Source organism: Gekko japonicus, unplaced genomic scaffold (assembly GCF_001447785.1).
Source record: "Gekko japonicus isolate JY-2015 unplaced genomic scaffold, Gekko_japonicus_V1.1 scaffold3261, whole genome shotgun sequence".
Taxonomy (NCBI): Eukaryota; Metazoa; Chordata; class Lepidosauria; order Squamata; family Gekkonidae; genus Gekko; species Gekko japonicus.
The window spans coordinates 118,522-127,638 of record NW_015172114.1 but is presented as its reverse complement, the minus strand read 5'-3'; positions in this window follow the sequence as shown (position 1 = coordinate 127,638).

The following is a 9,117-nucleotide window of genomic DNA, read 5'->3' as shown; positions in this document are numbered from 1 at the left end:
AACTGTGGCTGGGGTAGCCCCACCGCCCCCTCCACCGACTGAGAACGTAATCTACATTCTACAGCAGAATGATTTGAATGTCCTGGACCCCAAAGGACCATCTGCCCTGGATGCTTGCCTTTTAAAACTGGCACTCTTTTCCAACCGAGTGTTAATCTTGGCAACATTTCTGAGCTCATTCGACATTTCTTTCTTTTTTAAAAAATGTCTTAAAAAAGACTCTTGTATGTTCCTCTTTTCAACAGCTGCCCCCCTCCTCCTCTCTCTTCAGAGTTCATAAATGGCTCTTCTTGTGAAGGCCTGACGTTGATCGTTCTTCGAAGTTATAGTCAAGCTTATGTGTGTGTAGCATTCGAAGTGTCCTTTTCGTGTCAAAATTATCACTGGGAGGGTGTAACGAAGGCAGACAGGAAGGTGTGTAGGCCTGTGTTTAAACCCTTCTCTCACATATATTTGAACCCTTCTCCCTGATATGGGATTGCCGGGTGGGGGGTGGAGCTCTCCTGGAGTTACCACTCATCTCCAGACTATAGATCCGTTCTCCTGGAGGAAATGGAAGCTCTGCTGGAGGGTAGACCTGGTGGCATCACATTCTAGCTGAACCACCTCCCCTCTCCGCACTCCGTCCTACCCAACTCTGCCCCCAGGTCTCCAGGAATCTCCAGACCCAGAGTTGGCAACCATATCCTGTTGTTTTCCCCTCACACTGTTCTCCCTCCTCAGCTGCTTTTATTTCCAGTGGGGCTCTGAAAAGTACGCAGACGGAGAGTGATTTCAGCAAAGCGTACTTTATTCGATCAGGAACAAGACAGCTTTGGCCGGCTCACAGGCCGGCTTATATTCCCCAAGAAACCGCCACCCCAAACCCCCCCCCACTTCCCAATAGGTTATTTACAGTGGCCGAGAGTCCTATTGGCTCTCGGCCAGGAACCTAGCCCCCTGATTGGAGCGGGCTAGGATCTGCGTAGTCCATTGTCCCTTGGAGCGAAGCTCAACGGTTTTGTCTCTGGACTTGTCTGGACTTGTCTGGACTTGTCAGAACTGGATACATTACAGGCTCCAAGCCATTTTCAAGAGAGGTTTTACCTCTCAGTGAGGGTAAAAGCAGCTATGGGGGTGGAAGGGAAGAAGGATCGGCCACTTCTTTCCTGCCTTGCGTGCTTCCTGTTTCCTTTTGCTTAGATTTCCTTAGATGAAAAATAAGATAAAGAGTTATGACCGCTTGAATAATACAAAGTCTACATCTCCTAGGTACAAAGACACACACACACACACTCTGTGTCCTTCTCTTCCGTGGCAGCTATTTTGTGCAGCCATTTTGTGGCCGTGCCCATCACATTGGGTCAGAATTCCAAAGGGGATTACTGTTGCCTCTAAGCTGTGGAGTCCTGTGAGCAAAAATCCTACTTTGTGAGCTGCTGGCATTAAAGTTGTGAGCGAGCGATTTGGTTACTGCATAAATTGGTTTGCTCTGGAGCCATCTTTCCTGAGCTAAGACAAAAATGTGAAAGCTGGAGGCTAAAGAACTGTGAGCTAGCTCACGCTAACTCTGCTTAGAGGGAACACTGGTTGGGGACTACCATTGCCTCTAAGTTGTGTGCATGCTCTAAGCTGTGCTCATTAACCCAGGAAGCCCCGCTCAGCAGCAATCTGGAGCCGCGCAGGGTCTTGCACTGCCCATTGCCCACTTAAAGATTACAGCAGTTATATTCTGCTCCGGATGTGAACTGCCCCACTTAGTGGGGGGGGGGGAATTAGAGGGAACAGCATTGGGGAACCCTACTCTCTCTGTCTCTCTCTGTCTCTCTATCTATGGCCCCGGTCACATGAGAGGATTTGCCACGTGAGAGGGATAGATCAAGGGCACATCAAGCGGGCGCGATCACACCGCAACATCTGGGAAGCGGCACGCACCCGTCCCCGATCTGTCCCTTCCAGGCAAAGCTGGGCATCACCCCCCCCCCCTAGAAAACACTACTACCTACCTGAAAATCTGCTGCAGGGACGGCCGTCTGATCGCCGGTGCGCCAGTCTCTCCCGCAGCATGCGAGGTCCTGCCGAACTGCACATGCACACACATGCACAGCGGGCTGGCCTAGCTCTCTGATCCGTGGCTTCCTCCTGGCATCTGATCATGCCGGGGAGGACCTGCACGGCGGCTGGGGGGGATCTGTCTGATCCCGCCGCCGTGCGTCTCTTTTGGTGCGGCTCAAAAAAGCCACACTTTGGCCACGCCTATTTCCCCCAGTATGACCGGGGCCTTCATCTATCTATCTGTCTACTATCTGTCTACTATCTGTCTGTCTACTATCTGTCTATCTACTATCTGTCTATCTACTATCTTTCTATCTTTCTACCTTCTACCCATCCATCCATCCATCCATCCATCCATCCATCCATCCTTTCTCCAAGGAGCTCTGGGCAGTGTAACTGGTTGTCTCTTCCTCCATTTTCTCTTCACAGCTCTATGTGGTAGGTTTGTTAGCACCCAGACCCCTTCTGCAGAAGGGCAGTTTGTAGAGAACACCCCTCTTTGAACTGTCACCCCCCCAAAAAAAGAAACCCATATGCGTGTATCACACAGCATGGCCAGAAGTGGAACCAAGATGGAGCTGGATAGAAACAAAATGGACACTGGTAAGAAACAAGCCTGAGAGACTATTTTGGGAAGGTGACCCTGGGTCTTGGACTTGCTCATAGTTCGCTCCCCACCCTAAAGAGAGATACCTAATCTCATCGACGGGTTTCTCAACAAACGCAACCCTTACCTGGCATGATCTCATCACACCTGGTTATGCTTCCTCCTGCCTATTCACCTTAATCGGGAGGCTGTTCAGATACCCTGATAGCCTCTCCCATCCTGTCCTCGAAGGGTCTTCAGAGGAAATCATTGCATTCAGCAATCTAACCACAAAGGCATTAACACTCATCATGTAAAATATCACATTAACACTCTCAGACTCATCATGCAAAATATCACGAGTTTCCCCAGGTCTTTGTCCATTCCTGGGAACACTATTCAGCCTTTCCACAACACACGGTTTCACTTCCAGCTAATAGCATCAGGATATTGTTTTAGGGGCAATTGCTTCAGCATGTCCTCCGGTAGCATTTTGCCCTATAACTGGACACACGTTGCCCCATGCGGTGTGTGTGTTTTGGGTGCCTACTGATGACCCCCAAATCCACTTGGGTTCCTTTCCTTCTCCGAGAAACACTGGTTCGTTTCAGTCTCCTCTGCAGACCTCTGATCTCCTACACTGGTAACTGTAACCTTCCCCCCAAACCCCTTCTATAAATCCAGCTTCCTGTATTTCCATTAGCTTGTGTGCAATGCTCCCTCTAAGGCATTGAGTCTTGTGAGCAAAAATTCTACTTCGTGAGCTGCTGGCATTAAAGCTGTGAGTGGGTGATTTGGCTGCTGCATAAATGAGTTTGCTCTGGAGCCATCCTTCCTGAGCAAAGACAAAAATCTGTGAGCTGGAGGCGCAAAAACGATGAGCTAGCTCACACTCACTCAGCTTAGAGGGAACACTGCTTGCGTGTGTGTGTGTGTGTGCGTGTGTCTTCCAGTGTGTATTTATTTCTTTATGCATTTTATTTTTTTATTCCTCTTTCCATAAAAAAGAACCTTTCTTGGTTAAGCTACAGTCTAGTTTATCTCTGAGAGTTTCTCTCTCAAAGCTCCATTTCCTTTGCTAATTCCCCCAATTAAGAGGAGACAGCCCCTCTGGGTAACGGGTTAGGCTGAGACAGAGCAACTGGCCCAAGGCACTCGGCACAATTGTTGGCAGAGCGGGGATTTGGACTTGCAAACCTAGTCAAACCCTAACAACTACTCCACAGAGGGCTGTCAAACACCGGGAGGAAAAAAATGGCCCGTCGCTTAAATACAGGCGGAATGGGGTGTTATTTACCATGTCGTGTTTTTTACCTCAGTGTCTTGACAAGCATCAGCTTCTCATTCTGACACACTGAATAAAAGAAATACAAAAGTGATCACTGTATAAATAACTGTATAAATAATGCAATCCAGGGCACTATACTGAAGTGCAAAGGAGAAAAGAATATTTATACAAAACAAATGTGTAGAAACATGTACGATATGGTGTATGCAAATAACATACAACAACACAGAGTGTATAAAGGAAGCCGCACAAAGGACATGGGACGAAGACTCCCGATTCCAATCTTTGTTCCGTTGATACTTCTTCAATTGCACCATCAGGGCTATTTTGGGGCAGGAACACACAGGAACGGAGTTCCGGCTGGCTCCCAAGTTGGCCACACCCAGCAGGAACTCATTAGCATAATAGGCCACACCCAACAGCAGAAACTCATTAGGATTGGCTACGTTAGGGGTGTGTGGCCTAACATGCAAAGGGTTTCCTGCTACAAAAAAGCCCTGGGTTTGGACAACAAATAAGGTAAACAGAATAACAAGCAAAAGGTGGGTGTGGCTGGATGACCACACTTCTGGTAACATGGGGGTGCGGCCTAATGTGCTAATGAGCTCTGCTGTCAGGGGTGTGGCCCAATATGCTAATGAGTTCCTGCTGTTGGGTGTGGCCTATTATGCTAATGAGTTCCTGCTGGGCTTTTTCTACAAAAAGAGCCCTGTATATAGCTTCATCTCGTACTCAATATACAGAAGCCTTCGTGTTATTATGTCGAGGAAAATATCCACAATTCACATCAAACTAGTTTAAGCAGGGCAACCGATCATCAGTAGAAAACATTCTTACGTTGTCAGCAAGCTTCTGAGTTTCATCTACACAAGGCCTCAGAACTTGGAAGGGAAGCTGGGACTCCTGATCCTCCCATCGGGCAATTCCTTACAGAGGTCAGGCGGTAGCAGTGGTTGAACTGAGAGGATGAAAAGCTCCTCCAGGTATTGGGAAACCCAGGAGGGCTGGGTGGAGCGGGGCTTGCAGGCCAGAGCAGAACTGTTCTGCCATGGGGTATTAATGCCATAGAGTGCAGCTCCCAAAGCAGCCATTTTTCCCCCCGGGGCATAGGCGTAATCTTCGTGGGGACGGCGGGGCTTCAGCCCCCGCTGAAATTTTCAGGAAGGTGCTCAGCCTCCCCCGGGAGCCACCCTTGCTCCTAGCAAAGCAATGCCTCTGGCCCAGCCCCAGCCCCCACCCCCCCGGGAAATTGGAAAGCCTACACCCTTGCGGGGAAACTGATAGCTGAGATCAGTAACAGTTCCAGGAGATCCCCAGCCACCACCTTGAGATTGGCAACCCTATCCCTTTGGCCAGAGCGTATTCCTTAGAATTATGGAGATTATACAATGGAGCTTGCTTATGTCTGCGAACAATATTCCAGCTTCTGCCTAGCTATTTTTATCTGGCTTAATGTTGTCTTTTGTTTTTCTCAACATTGCCGTCTCTTCAAATGTCAACACTACAACAGCCTTTCACAATAATTGGCAATAATTACTCTCGCTATGAATTCTCAAGTGTAGGCTAGAGCTTTCCTCTCTCCTCTTTTTGTTTGCGCCCGCGTAATGCGGAGACGGCATTGTTCTCTGTGTAATTAGGGGAAACTCTTGACAGCTAGCGCTGTCCCTTTTTCTTAAGTAACGCTTGCACTTTAGAAAGCCATGGAAAACTGTTGAAAGCCAAGTGCTTCATGGAAGACAGAAATTCATCACCGCACTGAATCTTCGCCTGTGTCATGAGTTCTACAGGCTTTGAGTCATCAATGGTGTATTTCTCTGACACCTCGGGATGAATTTACAGTGGGGTCTCACTGTTGCATTTAATAAGAATCTCCCTAAAAAATAAACCGAAGTCCAGCAGCACCTTAACGACTGCCAAACGTATTCCACCATAACCTGTATTGAATCAGAGCTCACTTCATCAGATAACATGGAGTGAACATTTATAGGAGATATATTTATACTTAAAATAAGAAGCAACAGAAAGACCTGGAGGGGGAGATGTTACAAAGAGAGGCTAGCTTGAAACAATGACCAATCCAAGGAGGAATCAGTCCACTCAGAGCTAGCGTGGACTGTTCTCAACTGTCAATAGATGTGCAGAGTAGGTAAATCAATGCAAAAATCAGATCTATCAAGGAAGGTGTGGTTTGGAACATGGTCAGCAGAACTACTTAACCTTTGTCAAGGGCAGGTCATGCTAAGGCCTGTGGACACCTTTAGAATTCTGACACAGTATGGTGGACACGGCTATAAAAATGGCTGCTGCAGGAGGTGGAGCCAGTAACAAAATGGTTGCCACAGCCTACCTTCAGTCACAAAGTGAAGATTTCTTGTGCTGCGGAGGCAGCTGCTGCCAAAGCAATATTTTTTAAAAATCTGCATGGCCAATCAGAAGCCTTGCTGGGCAAAAGCCCTACCTCCCCCCAGCCACTTCCTAAAATTACTTGGTGGGGGCCAGAGATGGTGTCAGCAGACACCCATGGGGCCCACATTGGGGACCCCTGTGCTAAGGTATTAACACCTGTAGTGTGTGAAGAAATCCAGATCCTTGTTCAAATCTAGGGATAGTGTGTTAAGACTCATGATGAACACTAGTCCAACACTTTCAACTTGGATTCTCCCTTTTAAAGGCTGTTGGTTTTTTGGTAGGACAACAGTAACTTTGAGTTCAGCAACATTAGGCCCACAGTGCAGTCATAAAAACAGCAAGCCTGTCCAGCATAAAAACTCGCAGTTTAAATCTTCAGGGAGAGAACGCCAGATGTAATGTGATATAATATTGAATCAACCACTAGAGGGAGCCAAACATGTGGGGAACAGAAAACAAATCCCCAAAGTAAAAGGAACACGCAAGCAAGGAAAATGTGAATGTACAAAAAGCCCAATGTCTCCCCACTGCTTTCTGGATATTGCGATTTTTAAGGTCAGATTTGTATCCATCAGTTCTTCTCCTGTTTTGTTCTGTATGTTAGACAAACAATGTACAGCCCTAGTCTTGACCTTGACAAAGGACAACACCAGAAATCTGGATGAGCAATTTGGCTAAAGGCCTAAACAGAATTTTCTGAAAATGTTGCTAAAATGTTTGATTTTTAATCTGAGGTTAAGAATGGGTCAACGTCTTATCTAGTTAGAACCAAATTCTCTTAATCCACAAATGGCTTAGCTGTAACTGTCCAAGATGTATGCCATAGTAATGCTATGGGTGGAAACGAATGAAGATGATATCCATTTTTTTTAGCTGTTAATGTAGATGTTACCTAACCACACTGAATCCTCTGCAGACAAGATTTAATTATTTCCAGCGTTCTCCTGTAATATCCTCCTTCCACAAGTTAATTAAGCCATATCCTTGGCCATTTCTCTTTATTTTGAGGATGCAAGTGCCATGGGAAAAATTAAATTACTGGGGAAATCAGGATAATTTCTTTGAAATTTTAGTTACATTAAATGACAGGACCATCGAGAATGCCGTGTATCTTGCTTCAGTCAAAGCTTTTGGCAGTGCAGTGAGGTTGACTCTTGCCTAATTAAGGTTCGTCTGCTCTTTCCTGAAATGTGTATTCATCTCCCAAGCAAACAACGTCTTAGTGAGGACGTTGTATGTGCATAACAGAGTTTATAGGAACTTAAATTTCTTACTCATATGATGACTCCTTTCAAACAGCCTTTGTATTCTGTTTTCGTAGCTGGTTGCTAATGGATTTTTTTTTGTCATTTCAGACAGACCCATTTTAGTAACTGGCTGCTAACAGATTTTATTTACCTTTTCATACAAAGCCACTTGCATCTGGTTAGCAAAGCGTGGTTGAACCGTTTTTGAGGGAAACTGCTTTCTTCTGTTTTCACCGCTTTGTTGGGCTTCTGGATCGCTGTGGTGCGCTGTTTATCATGTCCGCAGCACTTTCTACGATGCCACTCCCCCCCACCCATTTTTGTGGCACGATCTTCCTTGAACTTTTTTGTAATGCTCTGAGTTGAGCACTATAGGTAGCCATGTTGGTCTTAGAGCCAGTTTGGTGTAGTGGTTAAGTGCACGGACTCTAATCTGGGAAAACCGGGTTTGATTCCCCACTCCTCCACTTGCACCTGGCTGGATGACCTTGGGCAAGTCGTAGTTCTGATAAGAGCTGTTCTTGACAAAGAGCAGTTTCTGTCAAGAGTTCTCTCAGCCCCATATACCTCACAGGGTGTCTGTTGTGGGGAGGGGAAGGGAAAGGAGTTTGTAAGCCGCTCTGAGACTCCTTTGGGTAGTGAAGGGCGGGGTATAAATCCAATCTCTTCTTCTTCTTCTTAGAACTCAATTTAGAATGTTTTTAAAAAGTTTGAGGAAGATTGTGTGGCAAAAAAAGATGGGGGGAAATGTGTGGTGCTGTTTGAAATGGCCAGATCGCTTCAGAGACGGCTCATTAATGGCGTGCAATTCTCTGTATGAAACCTCTGTCCCTGTATTGCTTTATGCAGAACCCGGCCAGCAATAGATAATATCCGATTTAGGACAGTAATGTGAAAGGAGCCTATATCTCTTAGGTAGATACAAGTAGCTCCTTACAGAATTCAAAGCTTATACCCTCAGAATCTTTTTGGTCTCTAAGGCAGGGGTCCCCAATCATTTTGAGCCTGCAGGGAACTTTAGAATTCTGACATATTATGGTGGGCACAGCCCCAAAATGGCTACTGCAGGAGACAGAATTGGCCACAAAATGGCTTCCGCAGCTTCCCTTCAGTCACACAGCAAAGATCCTTGTGCTGTGCTGGCAGCTGCTACCAAAGCAACATTTTAAAAAATCTGCACAGCCAATCAGAAGCCTTGCTGGGGTAAAGCCCCACCCAGCCCAGTCCACTGTCTAAAAACACTTAGAGGGCACCAGGAAAGGTGTAGTAAGTGCCATGGTGGCCACAGGCATAACATTGGGGATCCCTGCTCTAAGATGCTACTGGACTTGTAGCTAACTGTTCTACTTCAGTCCAACATGGCTACCCTAGAGTCATAGAATAGAATCATAGAGTTGGAAGGGACCTCCAGTGTCCTCTAGTCCAACTCCTTGCACTATGTAGGAAATTCATAAATACCTCCCCTCACATCCTCAGACCCCTGTTCCCCACCCAGAAGATGACAAAAATAACTTCCGGGATCTTCACCCAAACTGGCCTGAAGAAAAATTGCT